At 43.5% G+C, this 20,326-nt stretch overlaps 1 protein-coding gene across 1 annotated transcript in view; it reads left to right on the top strand.

The window, feature by feature from the left end:
* Positions 1–371: 371 nt before the first annotated feature.
* LOC126439756 (speckle-type POZ protein-like) overlaps positions 372–20,326 on the top strand; it is a 59,450-nt gene continuing 39,495 nt past the window's right edge. The window contains exon 1 of the mRNA XM_050090578.1: positions 372–494. The gene's annotated coding sequence lies outside the window, so the exon portion shown is untranslated. The remainder of the gene's footprint in view (positions 495–20,326) is intronic.

Raw genomic sequence — 20,326 nt, forward strand, 5'->3', positions numbered from 1 at the left:
GGAGTAGGAAATGATCGATACGAATCGCGAAGCTCGCGCGTAAGTCACTGGCACTGAGCACGACGACGGAAGATGTTGTGTTCACACCTCTCCTCATCCCGTGACCAAAATGCGGCGTCTTTGTTCCATCTTTGCGTTCACCAAAAGCGGTACTGGGAAATCGGTTTACAAAATCCGGTTTTTGGGGCGCCAGGCGACGGGGGTGTGTGTTGCCAGCAGAATAGCGCGGTTCGAGATGACTGACTGTGACGTGGATGGGACGCAGCCGGTCCGGCAGTGCCGACACAGACGTAGACGCCCTGCTGCAGCCGTTCCCTCGCCTGCCGCGCGAGCTGGCAACGCCGCCCCGTGACGTGAGCGCTGGGTGGGGCAGCCTGCTGTCTGTGCGGCCCAGTTGTGACGCAGCAGCCTGGAGGCAAGCAGCGTGCCACGTTGTCCAGCCTACCCAGACAGAGCTCGTGTGTCTTGTGTCTGCAAGGGAATACCTCAGAAAGGTAAGGGAGGAATTTATGGGAGCGGTGGATGTTCTGCACGCTTTTGTGTGGTTTTTGTCGCGTAACTCACTTACTGCTCTTGTCTAACACTTTGTCATACTTTGAAAAATTACGACCGCTACGAACAAAGGGGGTGGCTAACAGTGTGTTAAATTACCGTTTTGAGTGTTCAGTGATTTATTGGTCGTTACTTATGGCCTTGCTCCAGTCCATGAAAACTTGAGCGAGAATAACGTGGAACGAATGGAAAATAACGCCACATTCAGTCGGCTAGTGTTTCGATGTGCGAGTGTAGATTTCCACGGAATTCACGTACAACAGGCATTTAAAATGAAAACGTCGCGTTCTTGATTATGTTCATAGGACGCAAGTTTACGAAAACCATCAAACGCAGAACTTTGTAGTAAGCGTGTTTTAGTGCGATAAGGCGTGTAGCGGCTTGCAGGCGCGGCAGAAATTTATTTTTTAATGTTTCGCGTAATGTGGCCGAATTCAGACATGTAAAATGTTAAGATGTACTCATTCAGAGGTATGATCTTAAATTGCGGTTGTCACGCAGTAAGAGGAGTACCGAAGTTGGAAAAATGGCGCGTCGCGAGGTAACGTGACTAAGGGCGCCGAAATACGCCGACGTTAGTCGGACAGTATTTCAGAATGAGGGCAGTTACCGACTTCCAAGAAACTGCACGCAAGACTACGAGAACTGGAGAGATTTTTCCGCTACCCCCCTACTCCGGCCACGTTGTCGCTGTTCATGGAGTCAACTTGGGCATCAGACGTATCGTTGTAGTCTGTCGGTACCTAGCTATTCGCGACGCAGTTTGCAGACAGTATCCCCACACCCTGTAGGGTATCTGCAACAATTACATCGTCGTACGGCCCACACTTCAGTAGACATGACGTGTCGAAAATTTAGACGCCCGATAAACGGGCTTTTCTTTAAAAAGCAGCGCAAATTAAGCAGACTGTGTTTACCCAGTATTTCAGAATGAGCACTTGCTTTCGAACACACATTAAGAACAATTTCAAACCGTTTCTAAACTTTATCTCGCTTACATGCTTAATGTCAGATGTTACACACGTAAACTCGTCTGCAAAGTAATGAGACGTAGGAAGCTGTTTCGTGCGTGGGCGTTGCGGATCCTGAAATCCGTTCGCGAATCACAACTCGTGGCGTGACGCCGACACGCTTGTGGCGATGAGACGCAGCACTCGCGTTCATTTCCGTATTTTCACAATGTTCTGGAATTAAGGTTATGGTCAACGAGCAATCTGTAGCGTTCCCCAACACCCTCATTACACAGAGGCGACCATTTGCGTAGTAGTTGGCAAATTCTTGAGAATTTATCGTAATGTTTGTGCTTCACGAAATAAACATTTCGTATTTTTTATCGCTCTGTCACGTCTCCTCGTTTGTGATTTGCTGATGAAATTTTTTTTAGCGCTCTGCAACGCTGCATCGCTTTGTTGGGCTGTTCTCGTGTTACTATTTGTCTGATGAGAGAGCCCGGTGTGTCGACAAAGCAACGCGTCAGCGACCTGTGAGACGCGCCGTGTTGTGTGCGGCCTGCGCTTCAGTCGTGTATTATGTGAGGGAGGAATGAATGTCGGTGATTCTGACGCCGTCACTTACCAGCTTCTTCATTTCACGTTCAAATTACACGATTAAAGTGCAGTGTAGATTTCTATGTGCAGGCACTAATGGCGAGAGAACCTAGATTTAATTTGTGCCATTTCCAGTGCAACAGTTGCGAGAATCGAGATAGATTTGTTGTTAATTTTCGTCAGAGGGCTGAATCACGTCAAAATTAAAACATTTGTGGGGGCATTTGCTAATTGTTTGACAGAAACCTACAGTAAACATTATTTCGTTTAGCCAGGTACTGTTACAGAAGCCTTACCCGTTATTGATTGTAAGTCACAGTTTCGGAATCGTGGGTGGCCACTGACGTCGCATTTACAGACACTTCGGCATGACAAAGTACTGAAGACGACCCGTCTTGAAGAGTTCAAAAATGCCATGTGTCAGTTAGACTGCACATCGTCGTAAAACGCAAATTTGAATACCAAAACCATAAAATTGACAATTTTATCTTCGGAAACAGGTAGATCAACACGACGACTGTCCAGTGTCCTCCCCTTATCCAATGGCAGCAAAGAACGCGTGTTGTCACGGAAAAGTGACTGTCGTCACACATGAGGGACAGGATGATTTGATAAAATTTGCGCGAATTTTGTGTGTGATAAGTAACCCGGAATCGGTGCTCTAAATGCCCTTCACTTTCGTGACGTGGAACTGTGTGTGGTGGTTTTCGTATTTATACTCGCCTATCACAAAATATACAACGCAATTGATGCACACCGTGTTAAAGACCTGTTCAAAATGTCTCGTGTGTAGCGAGATTAGTTGTGCTGAATTGTCGGAAACTGACGTTGACGGATGAACAGTAGCTGCAGTCAAAAGTTTCCTAAAAAGGCCGCCATTTAATCGCGAATGTGTGGAATCCCCGTTTTGAGTCACACATCGACTGCCCATAATAAGGTAGCCACATCACTCGTGACTGACGAGTGTTACAATGTTTCTGGGTGCTTTCAATTCATTAGGTGTTCTGTCCACCAGTAAAATATGTGATAGCTGCATAATATTTGACACTGTGGTGTCTCACATGATACTTGGGCCGGCAGTAAACGTGACTCAACGTGGAGACGGTGGCGAGGTGTCGCCCTGACACCTGGCTGAGGGTAGCCTGCGTGCAGGAGGAACCGTGCTCTACCACTGGCTGCTTGCAGTCTCAAGTTGAGCCACTCGCAGAGCTCCATCGTGGGCTGTGACTGCTGTATGGCAGCGAAACTCGGTATGCTAATGCGCCCTTGCGGAACCGATTTACACTGGAAAGAAATGTTCCCATATCTAATGCATTGGGAACGGAATGTGGACAGGAAGGGACAAACAAGTGAGAAAGGCGGAATGTCGATATTATTATCCGCCACTTGCAGAACTTGTTCAGTATGAGCACCGGAGACTTCCGTGAGGTGTTGCACAGTGACAGATTCGCACCTGCTAACCAACATTGGAATTGATTTCCTCCGGCGCAAACTGGTTTCGCGTTAACGCATTAGCACGTCTACAGTGTTTCGCTGCCATACGACAATCACAGACCACAGTGGACTTCGGTCAGTAGCTGCATTTTACTTATGAGCACCCGGTACTTCAGTGTCTCAGACGGAGAAAAAACGGTTCGCGAAAATTTCGCTGTCGCCTTGATGGCCCATGTGGTCATAAACGATTTAGTAGTTAATCAGTTAAAAAAAAATCTACAGTTTTCTCAGACTTCCGTCGTGTTTTTCACTTTTCTCAAAGCATCAAGGCTCTGCAAGTACCCGTATTTCCAGTACAGGCGGCTGCCTAAACTGGAGCAGCTCGCAGCTGCTGATAGCGGCCGTCCACATTGACCCGTGGCGTAATGGTGTGCTGCGTGACACACTCACGGATACAACAGAACGCGTGGCTGCTATATTATTTTTTGTAAAGTGTGTTGTGGAGAAGTGGTCCGTTGCTTAGCCAGAGTTCTGGTACAGGTTGTCAGGATACAGTATGGTTGTCACTCAGCGGAGCCAAAGAAATGAAATGTTACAGTAACAATTTTTGTGTGGCACGTATTTCACGCATGTTAGCTTTCGAAGAGTGTTCTATGTCCGTTTTGGTGATGCACAGTTGGAATCGGCAGGTTCAGTGCTGGGCACCGTTTGTTCCTAGTGTGAAGGCACGTATACCTGTGCAACTTTGCGTGTGCGAGAGACGCACGCAGCCTGTGCAGTAGAGGTGGCAAAAAATAACGTAACTGATAGAAATAACCGGTTACTGAGAAGTAACGGTTACTGCCATAACCGTTCCTCTGATTCTGGCAGTTATTTCAATAACTGTTTAGTGTCAACAGTGCCTCGCGCCATCTGTTGACCGAAGATCGTACTGCGCATTTGGAGGCGTTCTATAGACCATGGGAATAACTGTGAGACTGCGCGCCATCTGTTGATAAGAACTGTGTACTATTTCGTGGGCCTTCGTTACTTTTAGCATAAACAGTTAAATAAAGTTAATGTTCGAGCCGTGGCTGATAGGAGCTGCAGTACAGGCATTAACAAGTACGGTCGTTCCCTTAAGCCACCGCCTTACGTGTTAATTTAGCTTGGACGGATAGTACAAGGAAAGTTACTAAGGAATTCGAGCGACTATGGAAATAACTGTCAGAGCCGGTATTCTCCTCTGGCAGTTATCGTTATTGGCTCGCAGTTCTAGTTCTCTGGTAGTTATCGGGCTACCACCACAGATAACCTGGAAGCTGGTAACGGAATAACTGTGTGTCTAGACGTTCCTGACTCGGTGACTCCAGTTAAAGGTCGTAGTTCCAGGTGATATTTCCAGAGAGGATAGTAACTGGAGCGAACAAATATTTTCGTACTGCTACGGAAATAGCCGCTGGCCATCACGAATGACAAATAACATGTCAGAAAGTATAACATAATACAGTGGAATATAATAATTATCCTCATCATTTGTCAGGAGATTGTCAAAATACGTGAATATATCACAGTAACTGCTAATATTTACAGAATTGGTACACTGACAGAATAAAACACAGTTACGTACTTTTAATAAATTTATCGTACACAGAATACCCGATCTTGACTGTTGCAACCAAGTGCTGTCAAAACTGAAATATAGCAGAATTTTTACCTAAGCTGGTCTATCAGTCTCTGTTACGATATTCATCTACAGAGTAGGAGGGGTCACTGGAAGCGTCTGATTCCACCCGTCTGCTTCGACGTAAAGGTGTTATGGAGTGTGAATGTCATTACGGCACGGTGTTTATGAGTTGGTTTTTGTGTGTGTGTGTGTGTGTGTGTGGGGGGGGGGGGGGGGGGTTGCAGTGCCGGAATTTGCTGGTGGTAATTAATTTTTTTTTTCTAGCTGTAATGTTTTGTGTATTTATGAAGTATTGAGTGTGATTTAATTTATGTAGGGATGATTGATTTGTGGACTTTTGGGATTGCGGTTTTATTTTTCGCAGTTGTAGGTGTTGGTTTTTTGGCATCAGTAGCTGTGGTGGACCTACATAGGGCACCAGATAATGACCGATTCCCATTCTCATAATTGTGTGTGTTGATGTTTTAGTATCGTCATCTGAGGTTGACCTATGTAGGTCAAGGGAAATGTCTGATTCCAATTTTCGTACTTTTAGTTGTGGGTATTGGTGTTTTGGTATGGTCACCTATAGTTGACCTATATTGTTCAAGGGAAGTGTCCGATTCCTGCAGATTTTTGTTGGTGTAGCAGAATGCTGTATTTTTTTCTTTTTGTTCTTCATTTTGTGTTTTGGGATCATGGTGTTTTTTTTACTAGCTTGTCCTCACCCTAAAACCCCCAACTTCCCGCAGTTGTCCCATTGGTTTGATTGTATTTTTGGTGGGAAATGTTATTGCATTATTTATATGTATCTTCGTGCTTGTTGCCATGTGTATGTAGTGACGTCATAGACACACTTAAAATACATTTCCGGCATATTGATGATGGGTGGAATCAGACACTTATGTATCAAATAGTCATTCAAACACTCTGTAAACCGTGCCTTATCTGAAACCAAGTTTTTAATGGTTGCTGACTTGCTGGCAGCTTATTGAAAATGCATGTTCCTGAATATTGGACCTCTTTTGGACCAAGGTAAGTAATTTTAGATCTTTATGTAGATTGCTGTTCAAAAATGGCTCTGAGCACTATGGGACTTCACTACTGAGGTCATCAGTCCCCAAGAACTTAGAACTACTTAAACCTAACTAACCTAAGGACATCACATACATCCATGCCCGAGGCAGGATTCGAACCTGCGACCGTAGCGGTCACGCGGTTCCAAACTGACGCGCTTAGAACCGCACGGCCACACCGGCCGGCGTAGATTGCTGTTCCCATTTCTAGTACTGATATTATGTATTAAGCTATTGGTTGGAAATACTTGTAACAAATTTCATTAAGGAATAAATATATTAGGAAGCAGTGGTTAGAATACAAAGTTCCTTGAACAGGTTCCTACATGATGTTCTTTGAATTGATACCACAAACGATTTTTATTACACGCTTTTACATGCGAAAAACTTTTGCTACGTTTGATGAGTTACCACAGAATATGTTCCCTTATGAAATAATAGAATGAAAAAATGTGGTATGCCCTTCCCAACTGAATTTCTTATCGAGTTGTAGTCCCAGAAATGTAACACTGTCAACCTTTTCGATCTGCATGTCTTCATATGTTATAAACATGCTGTCGCTGGAGAAATCGAGCAGTTTGCAAATATGACATAAAACTTGGATTAGCGTACTCACACTTTCCCCAATAGGACTAGCTTTTACAGCACAGGAGTAAACGGATCTGTGACATTACGTATATTTTTTGTTGTATTACAAGGCTGTACACTTTATTCTATTATGTGAGCAGCACAAGAAATTAAGCTTCGAATTTAACCTACAGTACTCAGTTTACATATTACTTCATACTTAAAAACGCACGTTGTTAACATTTTACTTAAACAGTGCTTTGGCGAAGTTCCGCGTACTTTCTGTCGCAGCTGCGAAGATAATATTTCTAATAGCGACCGATAACCTACAAACATATAATCTGAAACACTAATAATCGTTCTAACATCCACTAAAATGAACCCGGAGTTAATAAGCTGAGGTTATGACACGATTCATACGACATTCCTGCTATTTCACACTACTCGCAGTTATACTGATAACTAAACTGATGGATTCCAACTATGTCGTTATTTAACTGTCGGAGTTATCGGTATTCGCTAGCGAAAAATAACTTGGCAGTTCTTAATAACCGTTAACGATAACGGTTATCAAAGAATAACAGGAACTGTGATAACGGTTACTCCAGAATAACCGTTTGGCCCACCTCTACTGTGCAGTCTGTGCAGCCAGCCAGCCGCGCACGCCCCCGACACGTGAGCACGGCGCCCCGCGGCAGCCCCACTCTCCGGACGAGTACAGACCGCGCTCTCCCGCCCGCGGTGTTTTCTTGTCTGTTTTTTGTACTGCGTCTCACGGTTACTTTCCTGTGTTTCGCGCCCTTTCAAATTTTCGCAAGCCCATTGGCTGAGTGGTCTAAAAAGAAACAAAATGGCTCTGAAGATCATCGTGCATACATACCTGTGACGCGAGTTCTCGGTAACATCCATTATGGCCTCTACTTTGTGTAGTCAGTGATAGAGTGGCCTTCTGCTAATATTTCAAGTTCATTTGAGTCAGCCACAGTGCAATGAAACCCTATTTTAATCGCTAGATTTTCGAAAATAAATATTAAGAGAGACAGGGCTGTAGTTCAATCATAAACATTATGACTTAAATATAGGAGACAACCGCAATTACGACACACACAGTTTAATTCCACAAACCCGTGACCAGTTTCAGATTTTCAAACATCCATTGTTAAGTGCTTTTGCAAGCTGATCAGCACTTGGGTTAACCGCCTACGGCGAATCCAGCGATGCGAAATTTCGTCGTTTAGGTAGCGACAAACATCGATGCTCCCTGAAGGAATGAGTAGTCGAAACAACTGCAACATATCGAGATAAGATGTACCCGCCACAGTTGTCTCACAGTATTGAAACGGCCCATTCAGCTTCGCCTGTCATACTGCACAGGAAACATTAACCCTCGGTGAATCGCGTTCATGGGCCGAAATTTGGTGAGGATCTTCAGTACGGCACACTCTCACATTCCGGAGACCAACTTTTTCAGAAAAGTGTTAGTTGCTTTGTCGCTGAATATCAGCGTGGGGGCGAAATGTCCATCCGCAATTGATCCCTGCAATGTGGCGCAAATGTGGAGGCGCCGGCCGTAACAGTCCGCTTTTAATTGTTGTAAGGGATCCAGACGGTACGGTTTGAAGTGTAACCGCCGACGCACTGTCTTCCACACACTTTGCTGCGGTGTTCAGAGTTCGTGGCTTCTGCGTGCTGTTGACTTGTGTGGACTGCGTACAGAAATCTCGTTTAGCCCCCCCCCCCCCCCCTTACACGGTTTTTTGCAGCTGCCACATTTGGTCAAATACCTCGCATGTTCCAACACATGGAAAGTCTTGCCGTGTCGGCATTTTGGCAAGGCGCTGAATTCGTAATGGCATACAATCATATTCGTACATCTAATACTTCGGAAAAATGTGAATTCTGGAAACGAGTGAATCGTTGATGGTAGCCCTCTGTCTCGCCTTTTACGCGTCGTCTTCAGTTTCTACACCAGTACGGTGCTGAGCAGCTCAACTCATGATATCGATCCCCTTGCTCATTTTACAAAAGGCCAAGAAGTCTTTAAATTCTTAGTCAGTCTGGTTGACAACATTGCATTTACGAATTATTTCAATAACGTACGTAATATCTGTACACGTAACGTGCCTGCATTTACGAATTATTTCAATAACGTACGTAATATCTGTACACGTAACGTGCCTGCATTTACGAATTATTTCAATAACGTACGTAATATCTGTACACGTAACGTGCCTACAGGAACACCCGCGAAATGTTAACCATCAAAGTACTTCTGTGCCCTTACAATTAATCACTGCTGCGCCTAATATGTATTTAATTCACAGAATCTGGTACTTTCTGAAGGCGCTTGGTTACACTTCACGTGCTGACTTTAATCCCAGTACATACACTGTGTACCTTAGTGTCGGGAATCTTTCCGTAAGCAATGATGAGTATATGCCTACTTCTATTGCACCCATATTACTCCTCTCTGGTACACAATTTAATTATGTACGTACATGTAACCGATGCAGTTCCGCGTGTAACTGACGTATACAAAGACGCAGGTATCGTTAATACGTCGAGTGTAAGTGTTTGAATTCTAAAATTGGATGTAGAAGTTCGTTATGTGGAGAGCCGAGTACGAAAAACACTGCATCAATGGCTTTATTCTTCTTTCAAAATAATAATGAGAAATTTATACACAAGTGCTTTCTAACGACTAAATACCTAGTGTATGGTGAGCTGTCAGTGTTGCTGTTCATTAACTTGTAATTCACGCCCTACCTACCCTTAGTTCACTTACAGTATCACTGAATAGTCGTTCCTTTCCGTAGGTAAAACTGCGATTACCAGTTACGAAATGCCACAGTAGGTGAAGTAACGTCCTCTATAAAGCACTGCAGGACCTTTGCTTGTCTCTGAGTTGCACAGCTGATACAATGAATTTTCGTTACCACTCACGAATAATTCCGTCTCTTTTTTTGTTTACGATTAAAATGCTTAATACTTGGGCAAATCTGCTGATAGCAAATATCGCTCTCCTTACTGTTTATCAAAATATGTCCCCGACCTTCCATGCCTTCTTTCTTTCGTCGTGTAAATTGTGCCAACTCGAAGGAAACAAGACGACCGGCAAGTCAGGGATTTTTGTCTCCTTATATATGAGTTTCAAACAGCTGTTTCTCTTTCTTTTTCTCTTACAGAAATTAGTATTGCGTATTTCTTTATACTTACCGCGTGTACAAATTATTTCCTCTTTTTTACTTATTTACATAACAATATGCAAATAATCGTTACCACCTAGATGGACGTAAACATGAAAATTATATCTATGGACGGTTAGTCTCTAAATTGGCTAAAAGAGAATTAATACCATTTTTGTAGCCTCTTTTATGTAGGCGCTTCAAAAACATATTCATTACATGATGAACGGTGCAGTTTTTTATAAACTCACGCAAAGATTTATTAACGTGACTTGACTCGACCGAAATATTTCACAGGACTAAAGAAAACGATGGCGTCAACTCGTGACAGTTTTTGTGTAGTGGTCCACAGTGCGTACCTTACTGTAGTTAGTTTCTTATTGTGCTTAGTTTGAAGCGTCAGAAATTAAACTTGGTATTTGAACCTAAAGTAAGTGCAGCTAGCGGGGATGACGTCATACAGCGGTATTCTGCGCGGTTATATTGTAAGAATTCGTACCTGTAACTACGAGATTTCGAGGGATTTTTTCCTTGCTCTTTGTTCAATACAAAGCCACAAAATGTCACCAGTGCTCCGGTAGTATATAACCGAATACGGCGACCGGTCAGTCTCTTCTGCATCAACGAATCAGAGCGCAGACAACAGCAACTTACTGGGAACTGTTGAAAGTGACCAGCCCAAATATATAAGGGTTACTGCAAAAAACAGCCGCCACAGAATAAGTTCCGGCCAGCGTACTCGGCGCAGCACAAGGGAACAGACAGGAAAAATTTAGGTTCCTCTTCCGCCCACGAATGGCGCGTGGGTGGCGTGATCCTCGGTAAGGCGTCTTTATTGGCCGCAGTTTCTCGATTTTTCTCGTCATCGTCGTCGTCATTTCGCAGCAAGCCTGGAAGCTTAGAGGAGACGCGGTGGCACGGCGGAACAGCGGTTTGTGGGCAGGAATCGGGCGTCCGCGCAGTGCAGATAACTGCGGGTCGCCTGTCCAGGGTCAGCGGGTGACGTCACGCGGCTATGCTGGTGGAGACCGGCTGCTGCGAGCACACGGGTGTGAGGGGGGGCAGCAGCGAGACTGACGTCACGGCGCAGCGAAGAACGGCTTCGGTGAACAAAGTACCCACCACGACATTCCGCAAAGTCGTCTCAGGTTTGGATCTGTAGGTGGTTACTTAGTTTCACTACATGCCCCATCACGATATTAATTCTGTGGTGCTTATGTTTAGATTTGATTGATACACGAGAAGTGTGTTGGAAAAGAGCACTGTAACGTATTACGGTTATGCACATGACGATATACAGTTACATTCATGACGGTGCATTTTGTGTGCTTCATATCGTTTGAAAGCGATGTTTCACGCTGAGCCGGAAAACATTGGCGCGTAAAAAATGTGTACGCCACAGGAAGTTTTCAGGCAGAAGTACGTTTCCTTCAGCTTGGCCGATCTGCTCGGCGGTGGAGATGACCCGAAGTTACGGGGGCGACGCAAACACCGAGAGAAGGTAATCAGCGACTCGGCCTGGAATCGAACCTGGGACGCTAACCACGGACTGCGGACACTGCTGCACTGACCGTGAACACGACTGGGTCTGGGATACGCTGTGTAGGGCTCACCACCTCTCTTTCCTGCTAGTAGTCAGTGTTTCGAAATTCTTCCGTTCGTTACCGCCTCAACAACGTCGCGTTTTGTCTCTGGAGTGGAGGGGGGGGGGGCGCCAAGGGGGGGGGATGTGAAGATGTTCTACAAAACAAAAATCTACTCGCATTTTGACCTAGAACATGCGAATTTCTTCTCAGATGGGTCTCTGATAAGAGCCGTGCTGTCCGTTCAACGGAAAGAAAGATTGTGTTTTGCGGCATGGAATATCCGCTGACAAACTTCGGGGTCACGTTATTATGTTTACACTTGTTAATAAATGAAATGGCCACGCTAGTACTCGCAATTATATAGGAAAATTATATTACAAATCGCCTACTTTCAAAAAGAAATTCATAGCTCAGATCCTCAATAACAGAATTGTGGTTGTGGAATTGCATACAAAGAGAGATTAATTAAACGAGAAAGCTTATTTGTTGTATCTTGAAATATTGATGCACTATTCGAAGTCTTCCGATTATCAAATAGATGATTTTTGGGCACAGGCCACTGATGTCATTGCCAAACAGAAAGAAGAAACACGCTGCAAGGCATGCGAAAAAACTGTCAAATTTGTCCAAGGGTGTTATCAGAGGTAACCAAGAAGGATGTTCCAATAATACAGGTTTCACACCCACGTTCTGTGAACGTGTTATTAATAAAACTTCTATAATGTTTTCAACAGCTAATACGCAGTTACTGTCCAAAGCGCTGAAATTCAATATCGCACCTGCGATTAAAGAACCACACGTGGTAGACAATTTCATAGTAGGCCTTAAATTAGGTTTGGAGTGTACCAAAACGCCAAAGAATGTTCAAACGCGGTTTGGCTAATCCTGTAAAATCTTAGAAAATGATCTGTCGCTCAATCAATGCATTACGTTATAGAACCGTGAAAAGTATTAATCGTAAACTGGAGAATAATAGCGCCCTAATTACGAAAGCCGATAACGGGAACTCGTTAATTATAGCTTCCAAAGCGGAATACATAGATAAAACAGCCATTTTTTCGATCAAAATGGCATTACTTCCATCGAATCAGATCCTACTCAAGCGTTACATAAAGAGATAAGAACAGGTTTGCAGAACACTAATAAATTAATAGGAGTGTTTCTAAAGAAATGACTCCTGAATATGAACCCGAAGCCTCCCAGACTAACGAGACAATTCAAAGTTCACAAAAACTTCCATCCGATACGTCCTATCGTGGACAGTGCAAACAGTACGTACCATAAGCTGGCTGTCTGTTTACATTACAAAATTAAGGACAACTTCGCTTTCCAGAAAGTTTACTTTCAGAAATTCTGTCGAATGGTAAATAAACTGAATAATGTAATCTGCCATGCCACATCCGAGCTGGCTCCCTTTGAGGTTTCCAGCCTCGGTACCAACGTACCTGTAGATCGGACTTATACTTCCATAAGAAATTGTCAGATATTGAAATTGATGTGCTCATGAACCTCCCGCGCCTTGTTTTGAAATACAATTACTTTTCTTTTAATGACAAAATATACTCACAACTGTACGGGTTAGCATAGGGTAGCCCTCTAGCAGGGATTCTTTCCGATATATTCATGGATACGATAGAATCTCAATTTTTTGTTAGTAATATGTAGATCGCGGAGAAAATAAAGTTGTATGCCGAGATACATGGATGATATTCTCTTGGTAATTGACTCATCCCAAGAAGACATAGATCAGATACTTGTACTGTTCAACGATCTCCACGAGAAAATTTTTACTCTTGAAAACGAGTCATCCAGTATGACGTTGTAGATCTTAAGTTATCTATAGTCCATGATCACATAGAATGTGACATCATCTCCAGGAAGCATACGTTTTCTGAGAATGTCATACCTGCCGACTCTGCACACCCGCTGGCGCATAAAGTGGCACTTTCTCGTTCTAGTATACATAGAGCGATATCCATTCCCCTATCCGCAGAAGCCTTCGAACACGAACTGGCAACCCTTGAAACAACAGCGCGAAATAACGGTTACGAGCTTGAAATGAAGAGACAGCTCTAAGACAGGAAAGTAAATAGTAATGGAACTAAAAGTTGCACATTAGGTATCATGCCAGAAGTTAGTCCCTTCATGGGTAAACTTTCATATTAAATAGGGCGTCTTCTAAAGAACCCAGGGTTCCAGACAATTTTGCCTACTAATAGTAGGCTGCAGAAGAACCTGATTGACACTTTAAAAAAGCCTAAATTGTCATTATCCGGAGTTTACAAGATTGCATGTGACAATTGTCCGAAATTTTACATCGGCCAAACAGGAAGAGCCTTAATAACGAGATGTAAGGAAGGAGCCTATCCCTACTTAAATTGCGGATGGCAAGCGTGGTTCGACATTCGCCGAACACTTGGTGCAAACGGCTCACGCAGTCAACCCTCCGAATAATACTCAGCTCTTGCATTGCGAAGTTCACGTACTACATGACAAAAAATAACCTTCTTAACGACCAGCTGCAGGTGCGAAGCAAAAACTTTTTTGAAGGTGTTCAACCTGTGATGTTACAAAATAGAAGTGATGTTGTTATTCAATGGAAAGTTGGAAATTGAGATTTAACTTACTGTTTTATCAATCACAATTGGCGTAATAATCATGGATTGACCATTGTCATAAAATATTGCATTATGAGATGTGAATAGTTTTTACTTGCAGTTTCGCGTGGCTTGAAGCAGTCACAACTAGCGTGCTATTGATTAAGAAATTGCGTTATCGTCTTTCTAATTACTTCATGATCGTAGATACGATCATACCCGGTTGTGAAGTTATTGTTATGACAAAACAATTTCCTAAGGGACCAGAAAGTTCTTAAGGGCGCAAAAACAACTGTAACATCACACAAAAGGGAAATTCAATATTAAAGCTGATGCAAGAAGACGATAAAACAGTTTTCTTTTTATCAATGTAACACGCACATTGGACTGCTGATCTTGGTGTCTGTAATATTAGCAAAATGCATAATTAAAATGAAAATAATACTGAGGAGATAATAGAAATGAGCACTGCTAAATGATTCAGTATTACCAGAACAAATATTTATTATAACTAAAACATATATCGTACCTTAAGCTTAATACAACAATGACGGTTGATTTTTATGTCCATATCATGTCCATTGAGCGCTCTTTTATATAGCCATTGTCCTTTTGAGTCACCCGTGCGTCGTCACGATAAGTTTTAACAGTTCTTCTTACACTTCACTCAAACTTAGACATAACACGTTTATATACATTTAGTAAAAATTAGATCAGACTACCACAAATCTGCGTCCGTCTTACTCGAGAAAAACAGTAAAAGTCTTTTGCGCTCAAGGCTTCATTTGTTCTCCAGCGATCAAATAGTGAAGGATCGCATATCTATCCGTACTTTTCTGTTTATATTGCCGCCCAAAGACGACGAATTACATTATTTAGAAAATTCCACCGTCGCCATGCGACGCCTCATTATACATTAATCATTATTTATAAACAAGTATTTGCCTTCTGGCTGAAAGTGTTAACTACACGTATTTGCTGTTTTAATGAAGTAAAAAAATAGCGAATATCACAAACCGTTATTCCATCCGCCATAATCGTAGGGAGTAATCAACATGTTTTAGCACTCCCGTTTCGCCCAATAGCTGGGATCATCCGGTATTTCAAACACGTAGTTATCCCCAAGCGGTCAAGTTCGATGTTTAGCTCAAATATGCTAGGTTGGCTTAAAATAGTAAACGCATTGGTCCCTTCACTTTTGACGTCCAACAAATTATTACAAATGTTAAGACAGTCGCTTTGTCTGTGCTCCTTACTGGACAACGTGTACGTCAATTTCGTTAGCCGCACCTAGTTGTTCATATAATTTTAAGTTCAGGAGTACTCGTTGGTACGAGTGTTAACAGACTGTCGCGCATGCGCTCTCGAGGCTGTGGACAGTACCAGTACAACGTCCGTTGCTGCCGTACAGCGGTCGCGGAGTGGGGCCGTGGCTGTTTCCCGGGTAAGTTATTACAATGTGGCGACGTATTTCTCTATTATAGTTTTTAGTTTCTGACGTTGCCCTGTATGGACAAATCGTAGTTCCTTTTATTCTGAAGAAGGTTGGGTTGTCCCAACTGAAACCTAGGTAAATCTACGTAAACATTGCAACTGAGGCTGTTGTTAATTTCAAATTAATATTTATACAGCTTCTGACAGGGCCGCGAAATGTTGAAAATGTTATAATAACGTCATCTCCTGTTCATTACTGCTGATACATAAGCAGCTTATTTTCTGGAGTTGGGCTTTAAGAGCGTCGTTGGTGGCTGCTCCACGCGCCGTGCAGGGCGGCGTGAGGCGCACACAGATTGTCCCTGCAGCTGAGAGCAGCGCCGTGCCGTATTCGCGGTGCGCACTAAAGGCTGCCGACACAGACTGCCGCATATCGGCGGCCATATTTGTCTGCACGGCATGCAGCCCGTCTTGTTCTCTGGAGTGCGTTAGCTTTTTCACAAAAACGTGATACCTGGTTTTGGTAGTTACATTCGGACATCAGTTTGAAGAGGTACGGGCACAGACAAATTTCGAAATCACCGATACCGGCTGTGTTTTACACATAAGGACGACGTCGTTTTGAGATCTCGTGATACTAGAAGACAGGAATGTGCAGTTACCTGCTGAGCTCGGAATAGAAATGAAAGAAAACTACAGGTTCCCCTAGAAGCGTCCTTTCGTGCAAGAAATACAACTGCGTCTTTGCAAAACAAAACGTAAGCTAATCCTACCGCTTATGAAGAAGAGAGCATACTTTTAAAGTGGGCCAAGCCATAGCTCCAGTCTCGTATTTACGCCGTGACAACAGTATTGTGGGAAATCGTAACCCATTAGTCTCCGTCAATGCACGATAATTCCAATTGCATATTCCAGTGTACTCAACGAGATTCTAAATCGAAATACAGTGATACGTAGTTCTGAAATAAATTCAACTCCATGTTTGCAGTGTACGTGTTAATTCCATCTCCGGATCACACTTCAGCGCCCTTGAGAGATGCAGACACACTCTTCTCACGATTACAGCTGTGGTAAACATTACCAAATGGTTTCGCGTTTTACGAACCCGGATTGACGTGAGCTGTGGAAGTTTGTGCGGCATTCGGGTTAGAGTTCAGAACCGGCCCAAATTTTCGTGTTTCGCAAACAGCGGCCGTGTGTCCGGCTTCGCGAAATTTGAATACATTACCCAATAAATGTAAAACTGTTTCCCATCTACACGAACCTACCGTTATATATAGGGATATGTTTGTCAAGCCCTAACAACTTGTATATCGGAAAAAAAATCAGAATAAATGGCGATTTCGTAAGTTTTTCGTTACTGTCAGATGTTACGCTTGCACATGTTCTGTATAAAGGAGATAACCTAAAGTGAATCGTTACCACTGCCTGGTTGCTTGTACTGTTGTAAAACTTGCTGATACTTTAGTTTTGTGAAGCACGATGGATGAAGCTTGCGTATCTACACATGTTGAAATTTGTGCCGTAAGGCGTGGGCGGATACCTCAGCTGGCAATAGTGAAGCTTCCACGTTGGCAACCTCATGTGGGGCGTAAACGTCGCAACAGCCAGAATACGCGGGTGTGGTTGACGCGTCGCTGATAGGCGCGGAGGCAAATACTCCGGCTGAAAGGCTGAAACACTGAGGAGACACACAGCCACTGCGAGAGAGAGAGAGAGAGAGAGAGAGAGAGAGAGAGAGAGCGGTCTGCCACCGGGGAGCGGCCAGCCCAGGCTCCAGAGGCCGGGACTTCCCCGGGCAGCTGGCGCAGTGCGGCCACACCTGCGGAAAAAAAGTACCTGTTGCTGTGTGGGAGAGGAGTGTGCGGCAGCGAGGCTGACGTGGCGACGGAGCGCAGAATGGCCTTCCTGCCCCAAGTACCCTCCGCCACACACCGTAAAGTGGCCGGAGGTAGCTGTTCTTTTTATTTTTGGATCGCACTCCAGCTCAGGACTCATTTTGTACTGCTAGATGTAGAATGTCGTATCAGAATCAAAGTTCATCGACGAAGTATGTTCGTCATAAACGATAGTGAAATTTAGATATAGCTCTGTCATTGCTTAAAAGAGCTATTTTTGTTTCAATTAAATCTTAAGGTAGCTTTAGTAGCTTGCTAACTGTTGACTTTGCTTTAAAGTGACTTCACATTTTTTTCAGTAATTACAAAAATGGTTCAAATGGCTCTGAGCACTATGGGTCTTAACTTCTGAGGTCGTCAGTCCCCTAGAACTTAGAACTACTTAAACCTAACTAACCTAGGGACATCACGCACATCCATGCCTGAGGCGGGATTCGAACCTGCGACCGTAGTGGTGGCGCGGTTCCAGGCTGTAGCGCCTATAACCGCTTGGCAACCAGGGCCGGCTATTTCCTATTGTACTTCGACGAAACGTGAATAATTCATAGTCATACCAACAGTGTTTGTCGGTATTTTGCGTGATACTTTAAAGTCCTCCAGGAATTATGTTGAATGACGAGCTGCGTTAGCGTAATGGTGAAGGTGCTTGGCTGCTAAGCAAAAGGTTCTGAGTTCAAACCTTGTGCGGTGTTTAATGTTTTCTTTATTTAAAAACAATATCGAAGTGTCTTCATGAATTTCATTCGTTGAATGTAATTATCTGAAATTTCTAGTGGCAACTAAAATCGACCATATGGAAAGTATACGCTATGGACTTTTACCTCTGCAAACTCTTCAAAATTTCGTGCAATGGTTTACTACACTTAATGCTGCACAATAACTGCGTTGAACATCGAAACAAAATTAAGTCATTTATGGGGGGGAAAGTATCAGATGTGTTAAAATCAAATTTTTGGGCCAGATAGTTTATGTGAAATCGAATAAGTTTGTCGAAGCAGTGGGAACACCATGTGTCTGCACAGGCGAGCAGTGCAGTGATGACAAAATCGCGCACAGCGCGGAATGCGGGCAGCACGTCTCTGTAGCAGCCTTGGTGGCTTTACTTCGTGAACTGCGCGCTCCCCCCTAAACGTAAGTTTGCGAACTATACTGTACTATGGCGCTGCTTCTCTTGGTGCGTGCAACTGGCAAAGCACCAATCTTCCGCGTCTGGGCGGGCATGCGCGAGCCGCCAAGATAAAAGAATTGAACTACACCACAAATCGACACAATGAGGTTCTTGGTAAGCTATTGAGCTCTCTGGTCGCCAATTACTTGTTTAATGAGACACACTCTTTCAGAATTCTTTCAGAGTAGCTGTTCCAAAAATGAATGCTAAAATTATAGTGTGTTTTGGCAAGAAGTACACTTAAACCGGTCAACAAGAGAAATGTGACTGTTACTCACAAATAGTGATGCTTCATCGAATGAGAAAAGATTAACAATTCACACAAAAATAAACCGCCAATGCTGTTGGAATTGTGATTGAATCCCATAACCCATCGTATTTTTAACACTGAGCGACTGGAATGGAAACTTAACAAAGAATTTTATTCCTTTCCTTCATCTGAGGAGTATTAAAATAATGACGAGCGTAGCCGTCGGGCAATACGAGACGCACACGCCGTATACTGGTTACTGACTTACGGCTTGCAAACGGACAAAATGCGATTCGCGAATAAAACGGTTGTTGCTGAGAAAAGTAAACAGTTGATAGGCAACACAACACATTGCTCAGTGAGCTGAGAATAATGCGCGCGACAGGAATACGGTAGCTGGCCGTGTGTGCCTTGCGAGAGGAAGAGATCACGTCGTTCGAAAGACATCGCCATGTAATTAGATCTGCCTTCATTGGCAATACAGTTCAACAAGTTAAATACATCAAATCACCACAGACTTTAACGATACTCGTACTTTCGAAAACATACCGACCACTACTTCATTTGTGTAGCCTGTTGTATAATTAGTTTATTAATGCTGATTGTGTGTGCGTGTGTGTGTGTGTGAGTATTGTCGTAATGCATGCGATCTAATGCGTAGGATTTGTGTCTAAGAATGTAGTCGCTGTCATGTTGACGCCAGCTACACTCAGCTGTGTAATGTCCCTGAGCTGTCGAAGTCATTCCTAAAGCTGAAGACAGCGTCGCGTTTTATTTCGAGGCTCGTCTAAATGCGCTCGGACCTGCAGCCACAGAACATCGCGTATCCAGTGACATACGTACTGTTCTGTGAAGTGAGTAAGCTTTATTTTGCAGTTGTTGCCGGTAGTAATACCTTGAATTCAGTATAAAGTGCGGCAAAGTAGAGACCAGTATTACAATTAAATAGCCGCCCAGAACAAGATTGTAACAGACAAAACTAATTTCCTTTTTCAGGAAGAAGGAAACATTCTGTTGCACACAGGTTTATACTGCGAAAGACAAAGTTACAATGAAACAAGTGTACTGACCTCGTTATTTGACTAACAAGCACTTGTAAGGGTCACATGTAGATTAAAAAAAGTACTTGAGAAATAATCTTGCTCTACATACCTCATCTGGTGACTTTGCCACTATTAACACCCCTTCTTTGATACTTCTGTACACTGCTGGCCATTAAAATTGCTACACCACGAAGATGACGTGCTACAGACGCGAAATTTAACAGACAGGAAGAAGATGCTGTAATATGCAAATTATAAGCTTTCCAGAGCATTCACACAAGGTTGGTGCCGATGGCGACACCTACAACGTGCTGACATGAGGAAAGTTTCCAACCGATTTCTCA

This window comes from Schistocerca serialis, unplaced genomic scaffold (assembly GCF_023864345.2).
Source record: "Schistocerca serialis cubense isolate TAMUIC-IGC-003099 unplaced genomic scaffold, iqSchSeri2.2 HiC_scaffold_1343, whole genome shotgun sequence".
NCBI classification, from domain to species: domain Eukaryota; kingdom Metazoa; phylum Arthropoda; class Insecta; order Orthoptera; family Acrididae; genus Schistocerca; species Schistocerca serialis.